The sequence below is a fragment of the Eptatretus burgeri genome, chromosome 4, assembly GCF_056783735.1.
Source record: "Eptatretus burgeri isolate ZD-2024b chromosome 4, Ebu_testis_v1, whole genome shotgun sequence".
Classification (NCBI taxonomy): Eukaryota; Metazoa; Chordata; class Myxini; order Myxiniformes; family Myxinidae; genus Eptatretus; species Eptatretus burgeri.
The window spans coordinates 35188310-35212859 of record NC_140964.1 but is presented as its reverse complement, the minus strand read 5'-3'; the positions used below and the strand labels follow the sequence as shown (position 1 = coordinate 35212859).

General features: G+C 44.4%; 1 protein-coding gene and 1 long non-coding RNA gene across 2 annotated transcripts in view; one reads left to right on the top strand and one right to left on the bottom strand.

Moving 5' to 3' along the window:
• LOC147027799 (uncharacterized) overlaps nt 1-247 on the bottom strand; it is a 19575-nt gene extending 19328 nt beyond the window's left edge. The window contains exon 1 of the long non-coding RNA XR_015057280.1: nt 140-247. This is a non-coding gene — a long non-coding RNA (uncharacterized LOC147027799). The remainder of the gene's footprint in view (nt 1-139) is intronic.
• LOC147027797 (calpain-9-like) overlaps nt 139-24550 on the top strand; it is a 142326-nt gene continuing 117914 nt past the window's right edge. Inside the window, exon 1 of the mRNA XM_085877414.1 lies at nt 139-157. The gene's annotated coding sequence lies outside the window, so the exon portion shown is untranslated. The remainder of the gene's footprint in view (nt 158-24550) is intronic.

Below are 24550 nucleotides of genomic sequence, written 5' to 3'. Positions count from 1 at the left end.
TTATTGAAGTTGCGCTCTCAGGAGATTTCGTTGGCAACACGGTGGGAGAGGGGATCGTCTGTGAGAGAGGATTATGAAGTGAGGGAGGAATAAAGAGTGAGGAGAACAATCTGAAGAGAGTTTCTGAGGAGATTTGTACCTGAGGAGGAGAGAGAAGGTGAACCAGGGACAAAGAATGGTTGCTCTGTGATGCCTTCTTGGTGCTTGCATGTCTTCGCCCTGTGCCTGTTTCATCTGCCTGCTGCCTCCGTTACCCTCATCAAATCCTCATGGTTTTTTTTTTTTTGTATACCTTATCGAGGCTCGTGTGAGAGCTAACACACAACGCCCAGCTAGGGGGGCATGAGACAAGAGGGGAGGGAGTGGGAAGGACAAAACAGTGGGGAATAGAGACATTAGGAGATCTGAGGAAGGGAGCGGGATGGGTTGGGGAACATGGGGTATACAAGATGGACACTACAGGGACTTTCAGGAAGGAAAGCAGGGAATTTGAATGAGGTGGGATTGGGGTGGATTAACGGGGGTAAAAAGGATCGAGGATTTGGATAAGAGGTGGTGGTGAACAGCTGTTTTGAAGGCCTTGAGGGAAGAATGGGATTCAGCAGAGTGAGGGAGTTTACTCCAAAGGTGGGGAAAAAAGAGGAATTAAAGAGTGAAGGTGAGCAGTGATTCATGATTTTGGTAGTTTTACCAGAAGGGGGTTGTTAGCGGACCTCAAAGCCCTGCGGAAATATGGTGGGGACAAATCGCAGACACAGCAGGGGGGAGAATGGAGAGGAGATTGTAGAAGACAGAAAGACCACCGACCAGTCTGCAGTGAGAGAGTGAGAGGCCCAAAGACTCAGCCTCATCGCGTGAAATGCCAATGATCCGAAATGCCTTGGTTTCTGCAGCGTGAAGCCGAGAAAGTGGGAGGCAGGATCACCAGCCCAAAGGGTAAAGCAGGACTCCATCAGGTTGTGGCTGAAAGCTTTGTATGTTGTCAGGAGCTCAGGTGGGCCGAGGAAGGACTTTGCACGACAGAGGATTCCCAGTCGGCGAATGGCTTTGGAGGCCAGGTTGGATATGTGGCTTTCCCAGGAAAGATCATGGTAGATAGTGAGACCCAGAAGCTTGAAAGAAAGGACTTCTTCCAGAGGATTGTTGAGAAAGTGGATTGGGGGGTTTTCCAAACGGTCCTTTCGGAGAGACATAGTGAGAGTGTGAGATTTATCCAGGTTGAAAGACATTGCACATGTTGGACCAGTTTGTAATTTTACCCAGATCTGCAGTGAGCGAAGAAGCTGCTGATTGCCAGTCTGAGGGATGACAGATGGTCCGGTAGAGGGTGGAGTCATCAGTAAAGAGATAGAGAAGATTTTCCAGAGTCGGAGAGATCATTGATGAAAACCAGAAAAAGAACAGGGCCCAGAATGCTGCCTTGAGGAACTCTAGCCTGGACAGGAAGAGGAGATGAGAGGACTCCATTTAGGGCTACACGTTTGCTGTGACAGGAGAGGAAGTCTGCGAGCCATGAGTGGAGATGGCCTTGTACACCATAGGAACAGAGTTTGGTGAGCAGGGCAGGGTGCCAGACCATGTCAAAAGCACGCGATATGTCTGGAGATATGGCTCTGATTTCATGTCCGGCATTGAGAACCTCCATCCATTGTTGGGAGAGCAGAAGCAACATATTCCAGGTCGAGTGATCTGGTCTGAAACCAAATTGATGATCAGAAATCAGGCCATTGGAGAAGAGGAAGGATTTAATGTCTGAACTGATGATGGATTCCATAACCTTGCTGATGATTGGGAGAAGGCTGTTTGGTCTTTAGTTGCAGGGATCTGTTTTTGCACCTTTTTTATGCAGGGCAATGATGTTTGCTGATTTCCAAGCAGATGGCAGATGACATTGAGCAAATGAGAGGGTGAATAGAACAGAGAGAGGGTGAGCAAGAGCAGAGGAGCAGGTTTAGGACATGTGGGCTGATGCCGTCTGGACCGGTTGCAGAATCTGAGTCAACGTATGACAGCAAGCTCTCCACCTTGTCAGGAGAAAAGGACACAGAGTTCAAGGACAGTTGGGTGCAACTGCGTAAGGTGGGTACAGCAAGCGTTGGGTTTTGGACATATGATTTCGATGCAAACACCGAGTTTCGGTATTCAGCCTTTTCACGTGCGGTATCAGCAGTGCGGACATTTGAGGTAAGGGAGGGGATGGAGGGGAAACATGCACCAGAAACAGATTTGATTAGACGCCTCCAGGATTTGGTTTTAGAGTTCAGACTTGAGCTTCGAAAGATGTTGGTTTCTGGCTCTCCTGATAGTAGAAACACACTTGTTCCGACCTTTATGGAAGGAACTGAGATTACCCTCAGTTGGGTTTGCTTTCCATGAGGCAAAGGAAAGTTGTTTCAGCACAACTGTCTGGCCACAAGCTTCAGTGAACCATGGGAGGGAGGAAGGTTAGGACAAGTGAAGACGAGAGGGATAAATCTGTGCATGAGGGAGAGCAAGTTTCTTTGAAAGAATTCCCAGGATGAGTTGATGTTGGAGAAAGTAGTGATGGGAGACCAGTCTAGAAGTTTCATGGCTGCTTGGAGACCCTGCCAGTGGGATTGAGTGAAATGCCAGACTCAAGAGCGCTGAGGTGGTTCTCTGATAACAGCCAGAGAGATGTCCACTTTGACAAGCACGTGGTCTGAAGAACCGATTGGAGCGGAGGAAGAACAGCAGATGTTTTTCAGGGAAATTTGTCAAAATCAGATCCAGAAGAGATCGAGTACCATTGGTTGAGATCCGGGTCAGGAAATTGACCGATTGAATCAGTCCCAATGCGTTGCAGAAAGCTTTTGCTGAAGTGCCATGACAGGTGAGAGAGATACCCACACCTAGCCAACTGGCATGATGACAATTGAAGTCACCACATATGAGGAAGAGAGAGTTTGGATGGGAAGATAGAAGTTGGTAACAGTTGGATTTTTCAGGCAAGGTATGAAGGAAAGGTCAAATTGAGAGCAGTCTGTAGAAATAGAAGAAGAGTTGTGCATTATGATACAGTAATGAGTCCCACACTTCTGAAGGAGGAAGGTGAAGCATTCTAAAAGATCATTTTTATTATTATTATTATTATTGTTATTATTGTTTGAGAGAGTTTTCATCAGATTCGGTAATGGAAAGGTTGTAGAGGAAATTGTGAGGTGAATGGTGAATTTGGATCTGTAATCGCAGAGAATAGAAGCAGATCACGTGGTTATGGGAGAAGCACGTGGCTTTGGGAGGTGTATAGTCAAAAGTGAATTTATTTATTTTAAATAAGAATTGCGTAACATTTGGAAAAGGGAAGGTTGAAGTAAAATCGTGGAGGTGTATGGTGAATTTGGAACTGTAAACGCAGAGTAAAGCTGCTGGGTCGATGAAACATATCACGAAGAGGGTGGAGAGAGACACGTGGTTACAGAAGGTGTATAGTTCGAAAGGCTACAAGGAAGATGATTATTTTTTGATGTATTTTAGGAGATTAGGTAAGATCAAAGAATGAAAGGTTGTAGGAAGAAATCGTGAAGGTAATGGCGAGAGTGGGTCAGCTCAAGTGGAATAAAGATGGTATGCAAGAAGAAGAAAAAGAGGCAGAAGAGGAAGAGTGATTGGGACTCGTGTGTATGCAAGGAGAAAGGTAGTGGTTTTTTTGTTGTTTTGTTTTGGATTTTAGACAAGAAACAGAGTGTTTAGTTGGGAGGGATGGGGGACGTTGGGAAAGTGAGGAAAATAGGAATTGAAGGTAATAGAGATAAAATACAAATAAAAACGATCGTACACCAAGAGGGGAAGGATGGGTAGGCCTCAAGGAACCCTTTAAGACAAGGTTGACAAAAACTCACAAAATAGCACGATTTTTGAAACAAAACCGAATTAGGAACACACAGTCGCATGTAGGTGAGAAAATAAACAGTTAAAACAGGACAGATAACGACCGGAAACTTAACTTTGAGAAAGTCAGCAGAGAGCCCTGAGAGACCCTGCCGTCGCTCCAAACCCAGAACCGGAAATCTGTTCATCTCCCTCATTGTTTGCTCACCTCATCATTGCCTGCTCGTCCACCAGCAGCTGAATCCACCTGGTGTTTGATCCTTTCCTGCCTGTGATTGAGTCCGAAGTGAGGTGCCTTAGATTTATTTTATTCTCATTGCATATAATTATTTATTATCGAGTCGGTGTTTCCTCCCCACCTCCAACCGCCATTGTCTCCTCCGTCGTGATCGCTATCCCCTGGTTACCTTCTTTGGTTTTTGGGAATAACCCTGTTGGTTTTAAAAGCTTCAAGGTTTTCAAGGCACCACAATCCGGAACGTCTCCACAGGAGTTAAGCCACTCGGAACATCACGGGATTTTACCCTCCTGCCGTGACGAGCTCAACGTTCATTGAGCCGTCAATGCTACAATGGTGTCAGGAGTGTGGGATTTGGAACCTTTTAAATTTATAGTTAATTGGTGTCTGGAGAACACAATGAAGTGTGCAGGAAGAATGCTTCCTTGACATGTGCAGGAAGAATGCTGCTGCACAAAACTTTAGATATGCAGGAGATAGCGGTACAAGGAAGCAGCTCGGAGAAAGGAAGTGAGCCAGGTTTTGGGATTTGTGAGGAGGTTAGGGTAAGAAACCTCCCCCATTCCTGGGCTGTCGAGCCAAGAAGTGGGTGCGATGTACATCCAGGAGGCTACATCAAAAAAATTAATGGGACAAATGCAACATATTAATAAAAATCATCATGAACGAATGGATAAAATGTTCATACGAAGGGATAAAGATCAATGAGAATGAACGGATATAAATAAAGGAGATCTGGAAAACAAAATGATCAGAAATAACGAGGTTTTTGAGGCACAGGATGGGACATGGTTGTTAAATAATAATGGCCAGGTGAAACATCGCGCTTGTGTGGATTTCGCTCTGTGCCAGGAAGAGAGCGTACACGTGAAGGTTTTTCATTGTAAATATCCCTTTCAGTTAACAATTATAGATCTGCACTGGATCTAATGCATGTAAATAATGACTGGGTCTCTAATATAATTTACGAATACTTCAATGCTATTATAATGTTAACATAGCAACCAATAAAGTAGTACCTGGTTCTTAGTACTATGAATGCGTAGAATGTCATATCTCAGTAAACATCATTTTGGTAAGTGAACCCATATTTTTGAGGATGGCCTATCGATTATAATAACAGGAATGAATTTTCATCATTTACTTGACTAAAACTCATCATCTGAATCATCATTATCCTCATTGGGAATATCAAACATCAAGATGATGATTGACTGATAGTGTGTACAAATGTTCATGACTATCTCGACCAGCAAGGCATCGAGAGCCTGATCTGAGACACAGACAATATTATCAAGGTCAAGTTGCTCCTTGATATTTAGACAATACTGCAGTATCTCCTGAATTGTTGAGAGTTTTGTGGCAGGTGCATTGTCAGTAGGTAGATACCCTGTATTGTTTTTGCTGACCTCGACATCGTCACGTATTCTGATGTTGAAGCCCATCCATGCGCTGATTGTTTGTTTTTGTGGACTTGATTGTCTCACCAAGGTCCAGATGGTATTTTTCTGAAGTGCGAGATCTGCAGCAGGAGTTGCTGCTTCAGGCTGAGTTACAGAAATGACAAGGGAGTTCATTCGACCACGAGAAACATAGAGAGGTAAATCAGTGTTTGAGATGGGAACAGAGCATTCTTGCTTTTTGGAATACCTTTTCTTTGGGATTTAGGGGGTACAGTACGTGCACTAGCCTGCACAATGATGCCATTTACTCTATGGAGTGTGCAACCGCCATATAGAGTCTCCTCATTCCCATCAATGTTGTCAAACCCCAGGCAAGTCATGGCACATTGAAGAACGAACTGTGGAAGTGCAACTGAGTCATTCCCATCCTCACCACATTTGTGGATGGCAAGTGCTGTGGTTATCTCTCGTAACTGGGAGAGAGATAGACTTTCTCCTAAATGATTGAGAATCTTTATAAGTTTGATGTTGCTTATGATTGCCTGAACAACCCATGCAAACAGAATCTATTTTGCTGGTTTTATTTTACCATTAGTGGCAGTGAAGATATTGTCTTGCATAAGAGAAAGTGAAACATTCACATGTATGTGTTGCTACCTCATCTTCAATAATACCACCAAGCAAGGTTCGAGGAATTCTCGGAGCAAAAGAGGAATTGTGATGTAATTTTCATCCAACTCCTCCAGAAAAGGGGGCCGAGGCCTGTCAACCTTTCATGGACTTTATCGGATTGCAGAGATGAACAGCAGTGCTTCTTGTCCGGTCCAGTCCCGTCAGAGATGTACACTCACCCAGTTTCCGTTTTTCGGAATGAAATAGAGTTACCAAACTCAGTTTCAAGTCTTCGGCGAAAATTAACCCTTGTTGATTCACCTACAACCTCAGCTCCTAACTAGAACGGGCACTCATAGAGCGCATACCTTCGCCGCCACTACTTTTTTTTTGTTCTTGGTATGAGTGTGGGGAACTGGTTTCATATGAATGGTCTTATGACACAAACCACATATCTATAATGTCATGACCCCCCCCCCGACTTTCGGGGGCTACGGACTAAACAACAATCAACTCGCGTCGTTTTGGCGAGTCTTCACTCGCAAGCTCGGTGAATACAACGTTTCAACAAGAGAAGGTAATCTCGTTTGATGCTGGTTTCATGCAAATCGAATAAGAATTGACTGAGTTATGCCGAAAACCGCATATTTTTCAAGGGCGTGACCCCCCCCCTGACATTTTACCCCAACCAGTGATGTGTTATGACGTCATTGTGTCACAAGATTGGGCATTAAATTCTGAACATTTTGGTGCTGGGTTCATGTAAAGCGGACAAGAATTGACCGCGTTATGACAAAAACCGCATATTTTTCAAGGTCGTGATCCCCCTGACCATTGACCCCTAACCGGTAACAAGAGTATGGGCGTCATTGTGTCATATTGCATATCACAAGATGAGGCGTTGAATTCTGAACATTTTGGCGTTAGTTGCATGCAAATTGAATAAAAATTGACTGTGTTATCGTAAAAAGACGATTTTGACCTTTTCGTGACCTTGACCTTTGACCCAAACGATCCCAAAATCTAATCGAATGCTTCCTGGCTAATAACCAATCATCCCACCAAATTTCATGCAATTCGGTTTAATACTTTCTGAGTTATAGGAATCACAAAATTACAAATAAATAAATAAATAAATAAATAAATACACGCCGACCAAAACATAACCTTTCGCAGAATGCGAAGGTAATTATATGATTTTTTTTCATGTAGTTTTTGATATAAATCACTCAGAGCTAGGATCACAATATCCCCTTTGTTTACACATGACATCTGACAAACATAATCAATAACTTCTGAGTGTGTCTTTGCTGATGCAATCTCGTATACCTCCTCGGATGGACCATCACCTTGCCCACTACTACCTGTATCACGTCCTGTGGTTTGCGTGTATTTCTTTTAACAGGACCTATGATAATGAGCTTCTTTAGGCCTAGGTCACATTTGCTCTACGGCGAGGATACAGCGGCCGTACGCCCTCTGAATTGACAGAAACGTGCGGCGGCCGCAGAGAAACGGAGGTGGCCTCAGGGAGGCCCTACGCCGTTTGGCTATATTTTACAGGCCATAGGGTCGCTGTGGAATTGTAGCGCAGAGTTATAACTTTTTTTTCATTTCTACATTCGCCGTAGCAATTCGACAAGCCAAGCTATGATGTAGATGTGTTCCATGTCGACCGTACGTAGAGCGTACGGTGGGCTTGCATTATTCGTGCAGCTGCCGTAAGCTCTTCTCAATGAAAAAGGATTTTTCCCAACCCCCCAAAAATTACGGCGGCCGCACTATTTCCACGGTCGCCGTACGGTGGCCTTGCGGTCTGTGTGACTACCTGCGGGCAATGCAGGGTCGATGCACGGTTCCCCTACGCCCGCCGTGCACCTACATACGGCCTCCGTGGCAGTCTGTGTCGAACGTGCGTCCACCGTGCGCTACCGCTAGAGATCGGAGTATAGGTGTTTGCCTATACTCAGTGGTGCCCCCAGAATCCCAATTTAATTCGTTCCAGGCGGCTGTTCGGATTGCAAAAAGTTCGGATTCCAAAAATATTTTCCCAATAAGAAATAATGGAGTGAATTAATCCGTTCGTGGACCCAAAGAAAACCCACTTTCAAGACACTTTAAACTGAAATTACCCATGTTTAAGGTAAAATAAGATGAGTAAATGACCTTCAGTGCGGTGTATTGTATGTAAACTGGTACAATCACCACATCCAAAGGTCCACACAGGCTCGAGCTCCGTCCTGGGTTCCGATCGCTCGCGCACTCTGTGGGAGCGCTGCCCCCAGGGCAGCTCATCAAACATGATGCCCGCAGAGCCACAATCACTTTCATCAAACACATTGGGCTGACGTAATCATGGATATTCCAAATTACAACTGGTTTTGCTGTGAAATTCAATCCTTGCCCGACAGTCCCCGTCACACCACGTGATCGGATTGCTTTTTTTGTTATTAATTAAAACACAAGATGATTTAAAAAACAAACATCACAAATGAAGGAGAAAACACGAGGTAAGGCCTGTCAAATTTGGCTCGGCGGCCGGAGGGTCGACAGTGTGCGGGCACGAGCAATTATAAAGCGGCCGCAGTATTTCCACGGTCACACAATGTAGCAGTCGCATGTTTTTAGCAGCGTCTCGTGTAGCGAACGCTGCTCGTTGAGAGTTCGGCGTTGTTCTTCTTCATCATCTTCCTCTTCCTCTTCCTCTTCTTCTTCCTCTTGTGAAGACAAAACCTTAATCTCTCGGACTCGGCTCTTGTATATTTAAGATCCGGATCACCTTAAATACTGAGCACATGTACACATCCTCACATAGACTGTGCCTTTTGAGAGCATCTATCATGAACTTTTAAATATATTCGGACATTTGCTTTAAAGTTTCGAAAAGTTGACGTTACTATTTAAAGATTATTCCATTTATCGTATTGTAATTTCGTAAATACATTATATATTTCGTAAATACGCGATATATCGTAAATACATTATGATGGGTTTCGCTATTGGCTTAATGAAGGCACGTGACGAAAGGCGACCGCAGAGGGGCCCTAGGGCGAACGTGCGGCCAGATGGACGGTAACGAATGGGTTTTTTTTTTTTAACAGTTTTTTTTTTTCGGCTTGTCGAATTTCTACGGCGAACGTAGAAATGAAAAAAGTTATAACTCCGCGTTATAATTCCACGGCGACCTTACGGCCTGTAAAATATAGCCAAACGGCGTAGGGCCACCCTTTGGCCACCTCAGTTTCTCTGCGGCCACCGCACGTTTCTGTCAATTCAGAGGGCATACGGCCGCCGTATCCTCGCCATAGAGCAAATGTGACTGAGGCCTAAAGTATCGATCGACACACGAGAGATGCTTTCACGAGGACTTCCACCGACGAACTGAATGAACAAAGCGCGAAGATGCGGCTCGAACAGGTGGGGGAGACACGTGAACAAACATGAATGCCACGTTGTGTTCGGTTTTTTAAAATGTATTAGGTTTTTAGGGCAAAATTTTCTCGAAAAAATTGTTCGGATTCCAATTTGTTCAAACAATGGGGCATTCGGATTCTGGGGGCACCACGGTATATTATAGTTATAGTATATTCAGTTATATATATATATATATATATATATATATATATATATATATATATATATATATATATATATATATATATATATATATATATATATATATATATATATATATACTGGTATATTTTTATTTCAGTGAAAAAAAGAGCTGGTATGTATACCCACTCGTTACCGTCCGTCTGGCAGCACGTTCGCCTTAGGGTCCCCCTGCGGTCGCCTTGCGGGCACCTTGCGTCTGCCTTGAAAATTCTATGGCCTCCGCAGCGACGCCCTAAGGTCACTGTGCGACATCAAATCAAACACCGTACGGCACCCCCACGTTTTCGGTCTCCACAATTTATAAATACGCCATGCAGCTCCCCGAAAAATAAAAACGTATGTGACTGCTACATTGTGTGACCGTGGAAATACTGCGGCCGCTTTATAATTGCTCGTGGCCGCAGATTTTGGAGACCCCACGGCCGCCATGGCAAATGTGACCTTGGCCTTAGCAACGATGCCATTAGCAATGAATTGAAGTAATTTTGAGACGCATCAAGAAGTGGCAGTTTCACGCAGAGTTATATCGGCACGTAAATCACACAATTAGATCAATTGATCTTTCTGGTATCTCCCCCCCCTCCCCCCCTCACTCCAAGATATTTGACTTTCTTATTGCACAAGATACAATCATCTTTATATATAGTTGATTCATGTGATGTTGACTGTCGACCAGAGAACCGTTTTCTTTCTAGGTTTACACCGTGATCTGGGGTTCCACCTTTGTTTGAGACTTTATATTATTTCCCAAGATGTTTTTTTAATGGCAAAATGTCTTTCTACATTCTAAATTATACATTTGATTCTCGAAAACTTTCTTTCCATACTTTAAATTCAAAATGTGATCGATTTTCCTGACTGTAAGTGCTTTGAGAAGAGAGCTGATCATTTTCTGAAAGCTTACATCCCTCGCATAGTCGCTATTGGACCAGTTCACGGCCCTCAGATTTTGTCGGTACGGCATATTGAGTGAAATTTCTCCGCCTTCAGTGTTTTTTTTATGCCATAGTCTGTCAATTGGAAGGCATAATTACATTGAAAATCCCCCAAAATGGCTAATTTAATGACAACCTTAAATTTGACCGATGATCTTGACCACTAAGGGTAATGACAAGTATTCCACCATAACAGCCATCATCACAACCATGAGTTTAGATTAAAAATCATGTTGGTAGCCCATCTGGTTAGTTAAATATGATACTTTCTATATTTCCATAGATTTTTCCTTTTGACACTATATTGGTTGCTATAACAACCTCAAAACAGCATAAAGCTGGATTTCCCAAATGCTTCCCCACCCCCATCATTTTTGTGAACTATATGAATTGGGCTTTCAAAAGAAAACAATTTTCCCTTTGTTCCTAGAGATGAGACAATTTTTCACCTTAACCCACGGACTACAAGTCTGGCTTCCCTCGCTTGATAAAGTACTGCTCTCCCCTCAGGTCTCGCGCCCCGACCTCACACCTTGCTCAAATTTATGCCATGGAAACCAAGGCCTTCAAGGTCATTGGAATCTACTATGGTTAAGCTGAGTCTCTGGACCTACACATCACAGACAAGTCGGTGGTCTCTCTGTCTTCCAGTCCACTGCTTTATGTCTGGTCTTTCACCCTCTGTCCTTTCCGTGCATTGTCCTCCGCCAGGTTTCTGCAGGGTGCACGTGGTACCCCATTAATCCCCTTCTGGTGAAACTCCAAAAATTGATAATTACTGCTCATCTCCACTCATTTGTTCCTCTTTATTCATGCCTGTGCAACCAACTTCCACATTCTCTCCAATCTCATTCTTCCCTCCAGATTTTCAAGACAGCTGTTCACCACAATCGTAGATCATCCCCAATCCAAAACTATGATCCTTTCTACCCCTATTATCCCACCTCTTCCCAAGTTTGCAGTTTTGGCTTTGTGGCTCTATCCATCTTGTCCACCCCGTGTGTCCTCCCCAGCTCTCATTCTTCCCCAGATGTTTTATTTCTCCAAGTCTCCCTCTATTTTGGCCCTCGTCCCTGCTGTTGGGGTGTTTTCCCCATCTCTTTCTTTTGTTCCTTTTCTTCTGTTCCATCCAGATCCATTCTTTGTTCTGGGTCCTTCACAAGCCTCAAGGCAATTACTATTTTTGTCACCCAAATGGCTTTACTCTCAGTTGAACCATGTCGTACACCAGTTAAATTAAAACGAACACCAATTACTGTACCGTAGTTCCAAGAGGAAAGCGACACATAACAATACACGCACACACACACACACCACACACCACACACCACACACCACACACCACACACCACACACCACACACCACACACCACACACCACACACCACACACCACACACCACACACCACACACCACACACCACACACCACACACCACACACACGTAAACACCCCACACATACATACATACACATACACATTTGGTGGCAGGATTTGCACTCCGGCCACCGTAATATCCTTCATTCCACAAAACGCAAAAAAATCTGAAAACCCCTCCTGTGCAGCTTCCCTTCGCAAAGCAGCGCATCGGATGACGGGATTGGGGCAAAGCCTTCGGGGCCCGCAATCTTTGATGATAGGAGGGAAACCACGGGGTAACATTCCCAGGTCAGATTGCGAGAAAGTGTGTCGGAGTGGTGCTAAGGTGTCGTCCACCAGACGGCAGTCTCCTTGGGATAACCTGAGGCGGTCCCTTCAGGTGGGTGCCTGGAATGTCCTATCCCTAAAGGCCCGGTCACACCTTGACGTTTTAGCCAGCGATGGCAACGTATTAAAATGTATGTAAAACGCTGGCTTACGTTGAACTTTTGATGTTTTTTTTTTAAAGATTCGGACGTATTCATAGCGACTTGGTCTTATGTATAACGCATTGGTAATGGACACAGAACGTTTCGTTGTGTTATAGATAACTTATACCAACGAATGCTGAACCTGTTGTCGGCCTACACAACCGATGCCCAACGATAGTCTAACTTAGGCATAGCGCGTTGCACGCATCGCCGACGATGTCGTGACGTAGCCGATTAAAAGGCTGACGCACAACGATTCGAATCATAACTGCCGTAGAAATGGAAGTGTCAACATCGCGGTCACACCTTGGCGATCTTGCCAGCGTATGCCGACCTAAGAAAAATGTGTCTAAAACGTTGGGGCACGTCAAATACGGTATGAGTAAGATTGGTATACGTGAGTAGAACGCTAAAGTACGCTATCATACGTCGTAGTAAGTAGAGTACGTCAAGAAATTTTAAACATGTTCAAAATTTTACGACGTACTCGGCGTATGACACACGTTCCGCATGCGATGGGGATAAGTTTTACACACGATATGTGGACGCTTACACACGTCCACAAAGGCTACTTATAAGCTACTCATGAGTCGAAACACGTCGCGGTAATGTCTTTTTTACGCGAAACTTATTTCTAACTTATGGCTGACGTGCTTTGAACCAATTCTTTATGTAGTCCCAACACACATTGACGTATGTAGACGTATTCCAATGACGTCTTCCGGTCGACAAAAAAAAATTAACGTGTTTCTAGCTTACAACTGCCATATAAAGACGTGTTCCCAGCGGTTTTGGGAATTGGTATATAAAAATGCTGCTCATAAAAGCAAAAGGGAACCCAACAGTGTTTTCGAGTCCTTTTTGAGTCGATGTCCATGTCAGCAGTAACAGTATCAGTATTAGTATTAGTATTAGTAGTAGTTTGTTCATGTTGGCAGTAGTAGGTGAGTGTGAGGGGGAGGGTGTGGGTTATGATGGATCGTCCTTGCGTCCGCGTGTCCACGGGTAGGAGACATCTTTTCACCATTATTCGAAGTTCTTCGCGGCTAATTTTTTATGGGGCTTTTTCAACAATGAGCTATAGCTTGTTTTTACGATTTAGGTCTATTCATAACGGGTTGGACAAATGCACAATGAACTAATAATGTGCATAGAGCGCTTTGATTACTTATAGATACGATATACCAACGAATAATTATCGTGAAGCCGGCGTTCACAAACTATGCCCAACGATAGCCTAACTTATCCATATCGTGCGGCAGTTTATCTTTGCCGGTGACATGGGGTTTGCTATTCATAGGCTGCCACTCAACGATTTAAATGGCTGCATCTCCACTATTGAAAGTAGACGCTTGCGCTCAACAATTGGATTTTTTTTTACACTCAACGACTTTTAAACGGTATGACTCAGCTATTTTCATTGTTTACAATGAACGATTTAAATTGCTGTCACTCGCCTTTGTTTTTTGACCCTGGCGCTCGGAAATTTTAATCGTTTCTATTGAACGTGCTAAATCGCTCAAACTCCACTATTGAAAGTAGACGCTTGCGCTCAACAATTGGATTTTTTTTACACTCAACGACTTTTAAACGGTACAACTCAGCTATTTTCATTGTTTACAATGAACGATTTAAATTGCTGTCACTCGCCTTTGTTTTTTGACGCTGGGGTTTTGAAATTTGAAGCGTTTCTTCTGAACGTGTTAAAACGCTCAAACTCGACTATTTTAAATAGACGCTGCCGATGGACAATTGGAATCATAGCCAAGCTAGACATCGAAGTGTGAACATCCTCGTCATGCCGAAGAAAAGTTTGAAGAATGCTGCAAATAAGTGTCCTGGCCGTGGCCGTGGACGCTGATGCAAGGACGATCCATTATACCGACGTCTTTCAGCCTGAGTAACTTAAAAGTAACGTCTGTCGATGTGTGGCAACGATCGCGTAACGTACCAACAACATGTTAATCATAGGTTAGAAATAAGTTTCGGGTACGCTAAACATTACCTCGGCGTGTCTCAACTTATGATTAACTTACAAGTAGCATGTGTTGACGTCTGTCAACGATCGCAGACCGTGCATACAACTTGTGGACAGCGTAGCGGAACGTGTGAGTCATACGCCGGCATACGTCGTGAAATTTCAAGCATGAAAAAATTTGAGGACAACCAAAAAGTACAACGTTTAAAGCCAACGTACAACAACGTATGGCAGTGTTTTTCATCGTGCTCTCAATGTTATCAAAACTTACCCATAACGTATTCAACGTGTGCCAGCGTTTTAGAAAAAAACATTCAAAAATCGGCATACGTTGGCTAAAACGTCAAGGTGTGACCGGGCCTTAAGAGAGGATGATCATTGATCACGTGTCTCTGTTATCATCTGAGCTCAAGCGTTTGAACATCAGTATTGCAGCACTCTCTGAGGTTCGGAGACTGGATTGCGGTGAGATAATGGTGGGTGGTTACACCTACTATTGGTCTGGTCGCTCTGATGGTTACCATACTCAAGGAGTTGCTGTAGCTGTGTCCAATAAGCTGACCCCAATGGTAATTGAGGTAACACCAGTCAACAAGCGTATAATAAGACTAAGGATTCGTCACTCCTTAGGTGTCATTTCCCTGGTCTCTGTCTATGCTCCGACTGAGGCGAGTGATCTCACCATGAAGGATGCATTCTACGCCACGCTCGAGTCTGTGGTTGATCAGTGCCCCAGACGAGATATACTTCTCGCCTTGGGGGATTTCAATACATCGACTGGAACTGATAGGGATGGTTATGAGACATGTGTTGGTCCCCATGGGTCAGGAACTATGAACAAGAATATCACTAAGTTCCTTGACTTTGCAAGAAGTCATGGACTTAGGGTGGCTGGTTCATGGTTTCAGCGCCCACAAGCTCATCGCTGGACTTCGTATTCCAATGCTGGTGGTGTGGTAAAGGAGATTGACCATGTCCTCATTGATGGTCGCTGGAGAATGATCCAGAACTGCAGGGTGATCCAGAACTGCAGGGTCTACCGGAGTGCTCAGTTCCTCAATAGTGACCACCGGCTTGTTGTAGCAACTCTAAAGCTACACCTGAAATCCGGGAGAATGGTACCATCTCAGCCTAGGCTGGATGTTGGCAAGCTCAAGGATGAGAGGGTAGCTGAGGAGTTTGCGAACAGGATGAGTGGACATTTGGGGGGTCTGGGTGCTTTGGGGGGGGGTCCTGAAGATTTGTGCAGTGCCTTCAAGACCACCGTCCTTGATGTTGCCAGTGGATTTCTTGGAACACACCGCAGGGCAAATAAGAATTTTGTCTCAAGGGACACTGGATACCATTGACCAGAGTCGCAGGGCCAGGCTGAATGGCAGAGCTGAGCTGTTCAGGGAGCTGAGCCGTAAAACTGTAGTGCACTAAGGGTGGACAAGGCCGCCTATGTGCGAGGAATCTGTGAGGGGGTAGAGCATCACCTGTGGACAGGTGATTCTCGTCCCGCTTACAGGGGAATTCGCGCATTGCGTTCATCCAAGCCCATCCCTCAGAGCACTGCAGTTAGAGCAGAGAGTGGTAGGCTCTTGACAGAGGAGTCTGAAGTGAAGGGCCACTGGGCCAGGTACTTTGAGCGGTTGTACCAGGCTGATCCACCAGCTATCGAGTTGGACGTCAAGGGTGTTACAATCCCTGTTGCTGACCCTCCAATCAAATGTGGTCCACCTTCGCTTGTGGAAACACAGGCTGCGGTGAACCGATTGAAATGGGGTAAAGCTCCAGGGATCTGTGGCATCCATGCTGAACTTCTCAAGGCTAGTGGAAATGCTGCACTTGTGTCGTTGCATGCAGTTTTGTGCTCTGCCTGGAACACAGGCATCATCCCAACTGATTGGAAGAGGGGCATTGTTGTCCCTCTCTGGAAAGGGAAGGGTGATCGCCAAGACTGCAACAACTACTGAGGGGTGACTCTGCTCTTAGTGCCGGGCAAGGTCTTTGCTCGGATAATTCTTGATAGGGTTCTCCACCATCTGCTTGAGCACCACCGTCCAGAGCAGTCAGGCTTTACACCAAAGAGGTCAACGATTCACCGTATCCTTGCTCTTTCAGTCCTCACCGAACGCAGATGAGAGTTTCGGCAGGGGCTGCTTGCAGCCTATGTTGATCTCTGTAAAGTGTTCGATTCAGTGAATCGGGATGCCCTCTGGAGGATTCTTGGTCTTCGTGGGGTGCCACCAAAACTGATCGATCTGATGTCTGAACTCTACTCTGGTACAAAGAGTGCTGTGAAATGTGGTGGTACCATCTCTGACTTATTTCCAGTTGTTACTGGAGTTCATCAGGGGTGTGTACTGGCCCCCATGCTTTTCAGCACTTGTATGGACTGGATTCTCGGGAGGATATTGGAGAGATCAGGCTGCGGTGCATCGTTGGGAAATGTCAAGATCTCGGACCTTAATTTTGCAGATGATACAGTCATCTTTGCGGACACTTTAGATATCCTTTTGGGGGCCCTCTCGGTGCTGAATGAGAAGTCGCAGCTGCTGGGATTACGGGTTTCTTGGGTCAACACTAAATTCCCTGTCACACCTTGACGTTTTAGCCAGCGTATGCCGACGTATGAAAAATTTGGCAAATACGCTGGCACACGTCGAATACGTTATGGGTAAGTTTTGTATATGTTAAGAGCACGCTGGCATACGTCGTAGTATGCCGAGCTCATCGACAAATTTTAAGCATACTCAAAAATTTTCGACGTATGCCAGCGTATGACTCACACGTTCCGCATACGCTGGCCATAAGTTGTAGGCAAGTTATGCGATCGTTGACAAACGTCGACACACGTTACTTGTAAGTTGCTCATAAGTCGAAACACGTCGAGGTAATGTTTAGCATACCCAAAACTTATTTCTAACCTATGAGTAACGTGCTTTGAACCTATGTGTAACCTATCTCCAACGCATATTGACATCTGTAGACGTATTTGACGTCTTCCAGACGACCAGAGAACTTACAGCTACCGTATAATGGCGTATTGGCTGCGTTTTGGGGAATTGGTATATAAAAATGGGCTTCACAGGAGGAACCCGTCAGTGTTCCAGACTCCATGTTTATTTATTTATTTATTTATTTTTTCTTCTTCGGCATGATGGTGCTGTTGACACTTCGATTTCTCGTGGTTATGATTTAAATCGTTGAGTGGCAGCCTATTAATAGGCTACGCCACGTGATCTTCGGCCATACGCTGCCGCGCTATGCATAAGTTAGACTATCGTTGGGCATAGGTTGTGACTGCCGACAACACGCTAAGCATTGGTTGATATAAGTTATCGAAACGTTCTGTGTACGTTACTAATACATTATGCATACGTCCAACTCGTTATGAATACGCCCAAAACTGAAAAAAACATCAATAGTTCAGCGTACGCCAGCGTTTTAGATCAATTTTGATGCGTTGCCATACGCTGGCTAAATCGTCAAGGTGTGACATGGCCCCAAGATCCAGGCTTTCAATGACATCTTGGATACTGCCGTCCTCTCTGTGTCTGTTTGTGGTGAGGATGTTGAGGTCATGGAGAGATTCACTTACCTTGGCAGTGATATTCATGTCTCTGCTGGCTGTGAGTCAGAGGTCAATAGACGTCTGGGTCGGGCCTGGGGAGTCATGGATTCACTGGATCATGGGGTGTGGCGCTGCCGGTACCTGTGCGGGAGGACGAAAGTCCAAGTCTTCAGGTCCTTGGTGCTTCCAGTCTTGCTCTATGGATGCGAGACTTGGACTGTGACCAAGGATCTGAGACAGAGACTCAATTCCTTTGGTACCAGGTCTCTTCGGAGAATCCTTGACTATCACTGGTCAGATTTTGTGTCCAACGAGCGGTTGCTGAGAGAGACTCGGGTGAGATTTGTTACCTGCATAGTCCGTGTGCGTCAGCTGCGGCTGTATGGACACGTGGCTCGTTTTCCTGATGCTGATCCTGCTCACCAGATTCTCTCAGCGAGGGAGTCTCGTGAGTGGAGGAGGCCAATGGGCCGACCACGTGCCTCGTGGTTGCAGCAGGTTGACCGGCATCTCAAGTAAATGGGGATGGGTCTGGCATCTGCCTGGGTGATGGCCAGACAGAGGCTCCTGGAGTACCGGTGGAAAGTGGACGCAGTGACGCGCTGTTCTGACACATGCTCCCATACCTGACCTGACCTGACATACACACACATGGATATATTATACATACACACACATATATGCACTGGTAAGTACATACAAAAGCTATTATATTTGAAGTTATAACCTTAACTTATAAGCAATTGACTGATTTCCAACTCTCAGTTGAACCACGTCGTGCACCAGTTGAACCACGTCGATCACCAGTCACCAGTTGAACTGCGTCGTGCACCAGTTGAACTGCGTCGTGCACCAGTTGAACCGCGTCGTGCACCAGTTGAACCGCGTCGGGCACCAGTTGAACCGCGTCGTGCACCAGTTGAACCGCGTCGTGCACCAGTTGAACCGCGTCGTGCACCAGTTGAACCGCGTCGTGCACCAGTTGAACCGCGTCGTGCACCAGTTGAACCGCGTCGTGCACCAGTTGAACCGCGTCGTGCACCAGTTGAACCGCGTCGTGCACCAGTTGAACCGCGTCGTGCACCAGTTGAACCGCGTCGTGCACCAGTTGAACCGCGTCGTGCACCAGTTGAACCGCGTCGTGCACCAGTTGAACCGCGTCGTGCACCAGTTGAACCGCGTCGTGCACCAGTTGAACCGCGTCGTGCACCAGTTGAACCGCGTCGTGCACCAGTTGAACCGCGTCGTGCACCAGTTGAACCGCGTCGTGCACCAGTTGAACCGCGTCGTGCATCAGTCGAACCGCGTCGATCACCAGTCACCAGTTGAACCGCGTCGATCACCAGTCACCAGTTGAACCGCTTCGTCCACCAGTTGAACCACGTCGTCCACCAGTTGAACCATACCGTTCACCAGTTGAACTGTACGTGATTCAAAAGACGATCTTGGAACATTGCCTTACATGTCAAAGTAAGGTCAAGATTAGAAGGTATGAGTCAATTCCAAGAGTTTGCTGATGACAATAAAGCACTCAGCAAATAATGTGCCACTGTTTACTCTCAGGATTATTTTAATCACCCTTTGTCACATATTTTGATTAACACCCAAGAAAGGAGTATTGGTGTTTTTAAGATCCGTTGAGGAATGTGGCTCAACATTGGGTGTACATTTGGGACAGTGGGAACTTATCTATTCAAACAATAATATTATGACAGGCATTGATAAATTGAATTGAAAGTTATTTTTTCTGAATAATAATCGTTTCATCAATTCAGTATAACATTGCTTTTGAAGCATTCCTTATTCCAATGGAAGCCATTACCTTTACAGTATAACCTTGCAGCGTATAGTATTTTTCATCATGGAACGTTGCAGATTGTAAATTAAAACTCGAAAAGAAAAATATAAAATGGTGTTTAAGATCATGTCTTTCTGAACTCGGCATTGGTTGGAGTTAAACAAGAGAGTTGAACACTGATTAAAGTAATAATTGAGATGAGCAAATAAACAGTAAGTAGACTAGCAAACAGCAATGCACATCTAATATGGCCCAGAGGTGTTCAATGGGATTAATCTCAAGAAAATGACTTGGCCATGGAAGTCACTTGATACCATTTGTGTACTACCATTATTAATTTGGTCTTTTTTGCAGTGTGGCTTGGAGCTCTATCTTCCATGAACAGTGTTGTTTTTGACCATGTGACCAGTAGAGAAGACAGGGAGAAGTCCATCCCCAAGGATAGAAACATGTATCGTAGAGACACTCCACAAGCTCTGACTGGCCAGTGCTCCAGATTGCTCCCCACACCATCACTGAATAACCACTGTGTTTGACAGTTGGCTGCAATTGGTTTGAAAGAGAACTCTTGACTTAGTCAGCCTGCCAAGACCCTTGAAAACAGTGCTGATGGCATCGCTTGTTGATTTTTGGCCAATGGGTTCAAATGTAAGATCATTCCATGGGGTCTCAGAATCATCCGGTGGCCAACCCGATTTTTGACCTTCAAGGTCATATTTTCAAAGTCAAAGGTCAGATGGGTGCAAAAAAAAATTTCTCCCAAAAAATGTCTAGAATAATGTGTTCTATCATTTAATAGCCTTAAAGAACCAAAAAACATAACTAATTTCAGTATTTTACCATTTATTGACTAAATTTAGAGGAAAACATGAAGAAATCTGAACCAAAAACGTCGAATATCTCCATAATGGTTGAAATGACAGAAAACGCATGAAAAGTCTTTACAAACCAGTTTCAAATACCATGATTCTGGTTGGTAAACTCCTTGATCATCAACATACACCCATTTTGCATTATTTGAGTATATTTTCAGATTTAGGCTACTTGCATCTGATCTTGAAATATTGACGGACATTCCATCGTGCTTAAAGATACCATTTCAGTCCAGTACTAGTGCTGTATTTCACTCACCATGGTAACTCTTGGTATCGTACGGTAAGTAATTCTTATAAGAAATGTTCAAAAACGAGAATAAATTGTGTTTTGGCTGTATTCATTTGGAGAAATTTCAAAGGTAGGCCTAAGCTGCGCAAGCATTTTAAGCTAACGCGTCAGCTTTAAATGAGATTGAGAATGATTAAAAACCTGAAAACTGGCTTATGTAACCACATCTTACAACATTGAAGATTAGAGCTATATTGAATATGGATTTAGACATCCATTTTCATAGCATGCACAAACGGGCATGCACCCCTGTTTTGACCCATTGCACCCACACGCAGATGTATGGCACTGTGTTTTACACCCATAAGATATCAATGCTTGACAACTCTGAGATACAGAGGGTTTTGTTATCCACACCACCTGTAACTGGCCACCATAATTTTCCTTCAATGCCCCAGTAGATGCTGGCGTGGGAAGTTCCATCTCAGTCTTGTCTGCTTGAAGCCACACCTTTGTTTGGAAATTTGCTCTTTTCAAGTGAAGTTCCAATGCATCTGTGTTGGTGGGAGCATTTCCAGTGCTTTTTTGCCTTTCTGAAATACTTCAAGCCTGGTAGTGTCACATCCTTTGATAAACTTGGAGTTTTGTAGACACGACACACAAACTGTTCAATATGAGCAATAGCTCCTTCTCGCCCAACACCATGCAGAAGTTCTGGATGCTGTACACCTGCCAACATGTCTTCTTTCCGTTGACCGCAAATGATGACACCGTGTCGCATCCAGTCAGGGAATGGAAACTGAGGATATTGCTTATCACATTTCGAGGAATGGTCTGTGCTATAGCATTTATGTGGTAGAGTGGTGAGAATTGGATTTTTCTGCTTGCTTTTCTGTGCGTTAGCTAAAATCGGAAGGTGAAACAAGCAGTTGCTTGAGCAGGCCAGGAATTGTGTTGCCTTCAGCAAAGTGACCGACCAGCAGTAAAAGACAGCAACGGTGTAGTCAAGGAAGGAAGGGTAGGGGCCCAGAGCAAAATGAGGCTTGGGCTCTTTTACCCAATACACATGACCTAGAACTCAAGACGTAAGGTTTCATCATCCTTCACACGTTATCAGCAATCCCAACCATAGGCATTATTATTTCTGACCGGCGTATGCCTAGATCGCCTATAAGAATTGACTGCTTATAAGAATCAAACCAGGCCGGCCTGAAGTGATTCTTAGAAGCGGTCTACATTGTATTTGAAACTGGTTTGTAAAGACTTTTAATGCGTTTTCTGTCATTTCAACCATTATGGAGATATTCGACGTTTTTGGTTCATATTTAACCTCTGTCATCGAAGATCGGAGGTTACTGTTTTCACCCCTTTCTGTTTGTTTGTTTGTTTGTGAACAGTATTACGGAAAAACTCCTCGACGGATTTCGACGAAACTTGGTGGGGGGATTAGGTATGGTCCAAGGATCATGCCATTAGATTTTGGACTAGGTCCAAAATCCAATATGGCCGCTATGGCGGCCATTTTGAAAAAATATTTGAATTTTTTTTTTTTTTGCATTTCTACATGTTTTAAGTGATTTCCAACCCCTCCCCCCCCCCCCAAAAAAAAAATTGTTATAGAGAAAAAAATTTTTGCAACTTTTTTTTCAACAAAATTTCGAATTTTTTTTTTTGCATTTCTTCATGTTATAAGTGATTTCCAACAAAAAACATGCCAAAATTATAATTGCGGCTGATTTTGGAACTTCAGGTGGATATACCCACGTAAAATCAATTTGTCTCAAGGAATCTAGTTATGACAAATAAATTGAGTATGTAAAAGGGAAAGTTGCAAACTATAACTCTGTGAGCACTGTTGATGTCAAATTGAATGAATAGGATATCAGCTTCACTTGAGTGACCTAGCAGTATTGGCGGCGGAGGTTTTGCACTCGACTGAGTGCTCCCCCTCTAGTTCTTCATGTTTTCCTATAAATTGTCAATAAATGGTAAAATACTGAAATTTCTGTTATGTTTTTTGGTTCTTTAAGGCTTTTAAATGATAGAATACATTATTCTGGACATTTCTTGGGGGAAAAATTTTTTTGCAACCATTTGACCTTTGACCTTGAAAATTTGACCTTGAAGGTCAAAAATCGGGTTGGCCACCAGATGATTCTGAGACCCCATGGTATAGTCTTACATTTGAACCCATTGGCCAAAAATCAACAAGCGATGCCATCAAAACTTTTTTAAAGCATATTCTTGGGTCTTGGCAGGCTGACTAACTGGGAAGTCTCCAGACACATACACGTCCACTGTCAGAAAATTGAGTAAATTGGGACTCATCTGAAAAAAATGACAGTTTGCCAAAACTCCAAGGGTCTGGTGGCCATCTCGTCAGCTCACTTCTTTGAATGTTGGCTGGTTTAAGAAGATGGTTGGTTTAATTTGGAATTTGGAATTAAGTTTAATTTGAGTTGGAAGATTTAAGTTGGCTGGTTTAATCTCCGAGCTGCTCTCCCATTGTAGCCCAGTTGATGAAGATACCGCATGGCAGTTCTTCAGCTAACTTGAACTTCTTCGGCAACATCTGCTGCCTTGCAGCAGGGAGTTTTCTCAGTGGACCACTTGACAGCTTGTAGGCACCTTTCTGAGGGCCCAGGTCGCCCAGAATGGGAAGCTGTGGATTCCTTGCCTTCACTAGTGAATTGCACAATCACCCGATTGACCATAAACAGTGGAATGCCAAGGATCTGAGCTACCTGATGCCTGGCTGACTCCATTTTGCGATTGGCCAACAGTTTTTCCTCTGAAAATCGCAAAGGTCATGTGCTCCCTGGGTCCGAGGTCAAGCTAATTGTCATACAAGACCCAGGATCTCGTGTCTGCAAATACATAGTTGAATATTAGTTCAAATCGCTGAGTAAATCTGCTTTATGCAGATGAAATGAATCCACTTAAGGTGTCTGTTTACCTCTGTCATGTCTCTACACATACGTGCACATATGCACACACACACACACACACACACACACACACACACACACACACACACACACGCACACACACACACACACACACACACACACACACACATTATGTACTGGTAAGTACATACAAAAGTTATTTTATTTGAAGTTATAACCTTATGTTATAAGCAATGGACTGATTTCCAACCACCAGCTGAACCGCGTCGTGCACCAGTTGAACCACGTCGTACATCAGTTGAACCACGTCGTACATCAGTTGAACCACGTCGTACACCAGTTGAACCACGTCGTACACCAGTTGAACCACGTCGTACACCAGTTGAACCACGTCGTACACCAGTTGAACCACGTCGTACACCAGTTGAACCACGTCGTACACCAGTTGAACCACGTCGTACACCAGTTGAACCACGTCGTACACCAGTTGAACCACGTCGTACACCAGTTGAACCACGTCATACACCAGTTGAACCACGTCGTACACCAGTTGAATCACGTCGTACACCAGTTGAACCACGTCGTACACCAGTTGAACCACGTCGTACACCAGAACATTACCTTGCATGTCAAAGTAAGGTCAAGAGTAGAAGGTATGAGTCAATTTCAAGAGTTTGCTGATGAGAATAAAGCACTCCA